Source organism: Erpetoichthys calabaricus, chromosome 11 (genome assembly GCF_900747795.2).
Source record: "Erpetoichthys calabaricus chromosome 11, fErpCal1.3, whole genome shotgun sequence".
In the NCBI taxonomy this organism is placed as follows: Eukaryota; Metazoa; Chordata; class Cladistia; order Polypteriformes; family Polypteridae; genus Erpetoichthys; species Erpetoichthys calabaricus.
Genome location: NC_041404.2, coordinates 133421906 through 133427905, shown reverse-complemented (window position 1 = coordinate 133427905; position 6000 = coordinate 133421906).

Genomic DNA, 6000 nt, shown 5'->3' with positions numbered 1-6000 from the left:
CCACGATAATTCCTACTGACCTAAGTAACTCTTAAAATAATTTAAGAGACTTTATGTGGGAAAAAATATGATATATTTTATATGAATTACCCTTAGATGAATTATATGAATAGCCTTATATAAGACCCTTATATGAATTAGCCTTTGATGAAGTGAATTATGAATTTCTTTTCTTAATAAAATAAATCCTAAGAATTGGGAAAGGGAATGTGAAGCTTAATTGTTTTAGTTTATTTTGATCTCATTTCTAAAAATAACTAGGAATTTACCAGTCCAGACTGTGGATTTCTTCTTTGACTTTTCCTTGCTATGCTGGCTGAGAGATGTTCCCTGGAGGACACTGGTATGATATTACCATCCATTATGGAAAGGGGGTGAGATTGCCTGCCTAGGCTCCAGTTCAAGTCTAGAATAAGAAAGGGAAGTAAATACTTTAAATCTTTTTACAAGAACCTCTGCAGAATATGACTCTTTGATGTCCACACTACTTGACTTTCTCTTTTCTTTTGTTTTTGTTTGCCACTCCTGGACATGTTTGTGTTCTCTGTAAGGGAACCGCTAGGATTATTTTTGATGGCTACTCACAATGAAACACTTATATGATAATATTTTGGCATCCATAAGTAACTTTCAGAAATTACAGCTGAAGTATTGCAATACTGACTAATATGGAAGAAAACATTTAAGTCTTTACAACTGCAGGTAAAAGCTGTTTTTTCTAGCACATTGCAGAAGACAGCACTTTGAACCTGGAGATTGAACTGTGATAAAGGTTTGCAGATGAACAAATCATTCGAGTCCAAGGCGAAACAAGCCATGCTAGAAAGGGGATCAAGCTGTGCACCACGCCATCAACCCTATTGACTACTGGACAACGTACTCCAATTCCAGTCCAAGGGATCACAAGTTTCTGCTGCTAACGACTGAACTGTGCTGGTGACCGTTGACACTGAAAGATCATTGTGAGTCTAGAATCGTAGATGGTAGCCTGTATGGCATCCAAACCACAGCCACATTCATTAGACCAAGAGTTCCAGATATTGATACCCTTTGCTTTGGGGCATTGGACCCCAAGACCTGATTAACACTTTTACTGTGCAGGGTCCTTTACTCATTTTAACTGTCCTTGATTTGCCTTACAATTTGTCCACTTGTTTGCAATTTTATGACAGTTGTTGACCAAGTACTTGAATTCTTCTTGCCCTATAGGAGTCAGAACCACAACCTAATCTCTATTTTTCTACAGCAGAGTCTTTAAAGGAAGATTTGAACCATGGAGTTATGGATGGTAATGGAGGAAAAGCTAATTATCTACAAGCAGAGAAAGGCAAAATTAATTCTTTTTCATAAGGAATATGTATTTATTGAATATTTATAACTATTATTTTATTAGTGAAAATACTGCACAATTACTATGAATTTGAATCACACTGGGTTTAACCTGCAAAGTAATTGGGATAGTATAATTGAACAAACTTAGAAAATGTGACTAGCATAACATGATCAGCACTTAGAGTAAAGGCAATGTTTAAGAGTAAATGTTTTTGGATAGATGCATTTAATAAGTCTATTGATACTTGGTGGAAAAAAATACTTTTAAAAGATTAATGTTTTTTATGTAATTTGGACTGTTAGTCAGAATTTAACACATAATTAATAGCAATTATAACATTACATTATTAATTATCATATTAGCACTTCTAGCATTACCAGTTAAATCATCCCAATTTAACCTTTCTTGGTTATTGCTTTTAATAATAGAATTGAAATTTGTTAACTATGAAGAATAGTAGTAAACTTAAGGGATGTCAAATAAGTGTTTTGGTAATACGGACACTCAGGACAAAATGTTTGAATCCAATGATATAAAGTGAATATATCGTTTAAACTAGAAGATTCTTGAAACAAGCAAAATGTACTATTTTGTTAAAAAATATAACTATTGGTTTTTATTGTGAATGTGAATTTTATGTGTGTAATAGTAATTGATACAGAAGAATGGAACAAACTTTAATATTAAGATATTAGGAATTTTGCATCAGAATTAGATACAACATTAGGACACAAATTGTATGATATTAGGCGTTAAGAGTTAAAAAATGGCAAATTAGATACAGGGAGTCGAACAAACATTTTAAAGTTTGTAGAACAAGATATAAAATTAAGTTTGTGGGTTAGTGTTAACAGTGTTTCAGGAAATAATTAATGCAATGGCTTCTTGGACCTAAGTAATATACAAGATAGCAAAACCAAGTAATAATTCGGCACAACAGAGATGAAATGTCTTATGCATGGAGTGTTGAGTTTCCAGTTTGTGAAACTGGAAAGCCCAGATACAAGCCAAGATTCCCAGGGGCAGAAGACTTTAACATCAATAAGAAGCTTGGATGTAACCCTTGAAATTTAAATACATAATCCAATGACTTGCATTAATGAGAGTAGTACTGACATCTTCTGAAAGGAGGACTGACACCTGTTTTCAAAAAGATATCTGTTAGTTTTATGCAACAAAGGTGATAGCATAATTTAAGACCGCAACTGGATGTAAATTGGAGCAACTTTGTGGATGAGCGCATGGGATGCAAGCATTGTAGTGTGAATGAGGACTCTGTCTCTGGTTATTGTTGTGTACATCATTGGCAACATAAACTAGAGACATTTGGAAGTTTTCAGGTAAATACGTGTACTGCCTGTGTTGCCACAATGTTTGTTGGATAAGAAGGAAAATAGTTGTTCACACTTAGAAGTTATGAGGTTATGGGACACACACATATAGAGGGCATGTTATTGCTTGACTTGATTTATGTGATATTTTAGGTATTAATGGTTTACACTGATTTCTGTTTCCCCAAATTCAGTTGGCCAGGGATCTTTCCCTTCTTTCCAGTCTCTAAAGGGAAACATATTTGGTCTTTGATACACACATGATTTATACAAATTAGAAATAAAGTTAAAGTAGGAAACTAGTCCTTACAGTTTGAGTGGGACTTGAATAAGTCCCAAAGGGGGAATGTGGAAGAAAAATTAGACTTAGGACTCACATAGTAATTTAGGATAGTGTTTTGTCATCTTAGTAACATAAAAGTGTTCATACATTTTGGAAACCTGTTCAGGCATATCAGAAAACCAGACAAAGGTCAAGCGAACAACAAAGGTTTTTGTAATATACCAAATGTATGATTATGAGTAGATGATCTGTAAACAATAAAACTGGACAGTTGTCATATATACGGAGATTTCAAGGGTATAAACTAAGAGATTTTATATATAATGGAGAAGGAATTTTATTTAGGCTGGTTGTGCTCTATGCTAAAAACCTCATGTCTTTTAACCAGAGTATGTATGATATGTAAGCATTAATCAGCACTGTTATGTAAATTCAGTTATCAATAAGTACGAGATTCTGCTTTCATTCTGTGATCATTCTGACCATGCTGTAGCAGACGGCTTCTGAAGAATGCTCCCTCTAAGTCATTTTGCCAAAGAGTAATTAAAAGACATAATGAACAGCTTTTCTCCTGCCTGATTACCGATTTGTCCCATTAGAGGAGAAGTTGCTTTATTTAATTAAGATGTTGATTTCTACCACATACTCTACCATAAGTGTTTTTCAAGTGGTGCGCCATGGAAATTGCAGAGCTGAGGTACAGTGGACATACGAGTTGCCTCTGACCCCAGGTCAGTGGAGTGAGGCAGAGAGAGAACCACCTGTATGAACAGGCAAAAGGACAAAGCAGCTAGAAGGTGCATCCAAAGTGCTGAGTAGGTGTTGTGTCTGCAAATGGCAATCTCCAAGTTGCTTTTTTTTTTTTGCCGCCCCCCCCCGACATTTTAGCATGTGTATAGATTTAATGCTTTTGCAGTTGGTAGAATCTTGGTGTACCTTGGGTTTTTTTGGGTTGCAAAAAGTGTGCCACCACCGAAAAATGGTTGAAAAACACAGCTCTACCTAAACCTTTGCTCCTTGCATGCTAAAAAAGATCCCTATAGCTGTTGTCATGCTTAAAAACTGGCTCCATGCATTACTTGGATGGTTATTTTGCGTTCTTTGCATAAATTAGTGAAGATACTGCAAACTAGAATAATGGGTAGGGATAATAATTACATTTCTATTTCGTATAATTTTGTCATTACATTAGGGCAGTCAGCACTGTAAGTTGGTTGGCAGACTGGCGAGTTAAATAAGATAAGATAAGAGATAAGATAAGAACTTTATTTATCCTGAGGGAAATTATTTTGTCATATACATGCTCAGTGCAACAAGAGGAATAAAGATAAGGTAGTAAAGAGTTTAAAAAGAACAGTAGTAATAGTGCAAACAGAATAACAACTCTAAACAAAGTAACAAATAACTATAACTAATAGTTTGTATTATAACTGTATAACTAATTTGTGCAAAGCAACAAACAACTATAACTAAAACTATAACAGATATAATAAAACAACAGATTATTAGTGCAGGGCGGCATGGTGGCGCAGTGGGTAGCGCTGCTGCCTCGCAGTTGGGAGATCTGGGGACCTGGGTTCGATTCCCGGGTCCTCCCTGCGTGGAGTTTGCATGTTCTCCCTGTGTCTGCATGGGTTTCCTCCGGGCGCTCCGGTTTCTTCCCACAGTCCAAAGACATGCAGGTTAGGTGGATTGGCGATTCTAAATTGGCCCTAGTGTGTGCTTGGTGTGTGGGTGTGTTTGTGTGTGTCCTGCGGTGGGTTGGCACCCTGCCCGGGATTGGTTCCTGCCTTGTGCCCTATGTTGGCTGGGATTGGCTCCAGCAGACCCCCATGACCCTGTGTTCGGATTCAGCAGGTTGGAAAATGGATGGATGGATGGATGGATTATTAGTGCAAGTGGTTATGAAAAGTGACTTAGTGTTTGTGCCATGAATAAATGAAATACAGAGGTACTAGAGACTTATTTTGGTTTTAGTGTCACTCAAAGATAACTTATTTAGCACTTATGGGGTATGAAATTGATTTGATCTTCTTACAGATGAAATGAAAAAAACCTTCAAATAAAAATGTTATGATAGTATAAAGGTAGTATATACGGTACTGGATGTGTATGTAATTCTTTAGGTACTCATTTTAATTATTTGTATTACTGACTCAAAACATTGCCTGAGGTATTTGCCTTATTGCCAGCCCTGGACGCAACAATATTTTGTAATGTGCTAAACAGGTCACATTAATCACAAAAATGAAAACGTTAACTTTCCCAGGCCTATTTATGTGTATTGATTATTTAAATATGTTTCCTCCGCAAAAGCAAGTAATAATATTTACAATAACAATTAGAAGATACAAGCATCAAAGGCAACAGAGACCAAAATAAAAGTCAAACAAGAGGGATGACTACTTCTAAATAATTATATCTGAGACTAGACTAAGATAAAAAGTTAGTATCCAAAGCTCTTTGTCAGTAAAACAGCAGATATCCTGTAGAAGAGACAGTAAGCAGATCCACAATATGTAATGAAAGGGTGTTTTTTAAAAGACGTACCAACATGAATAAATTGGGTGCAGTTCAAATAGACAAAAGGGGATCATTCCACATCTTTGGAGTAAGGCTGGAGAAGCATTGTCCAGACTTGGCACACCGGGCAAGAGGAGGGTTGATCTGGCAGGCAAGCAGAAGCCAAAAAGACACTTCTAGAAGGGACATATGGAAAGACTAAATACTAGAGATACTGAGTAGCAGAACCATTCAAAAAACCGTAGGTCAAGACAAGAGTTTTGAACTGGATACTTGCTCAAATAGGAAGCCAGTGGAGAAACTGAAGCAGAGGAGTAGTAGGAGTCTATGTTAATGGATAGACTCCAAGGAAAGTGAGCGTGAGTGCTCGGTTGAGCCCTGTGATGGACTGCTACCCAGTCCTGTGTTCTTCCCTCGTGCACAGTGCTATTTGCATAAGACTATGACAACGTTATATTATAGTTAGGACAAAAAGCGGAAGAAAAGCTTTAAGTTTGCAAGCATCACTGAATGGGTCTCAAGTGTCAAAG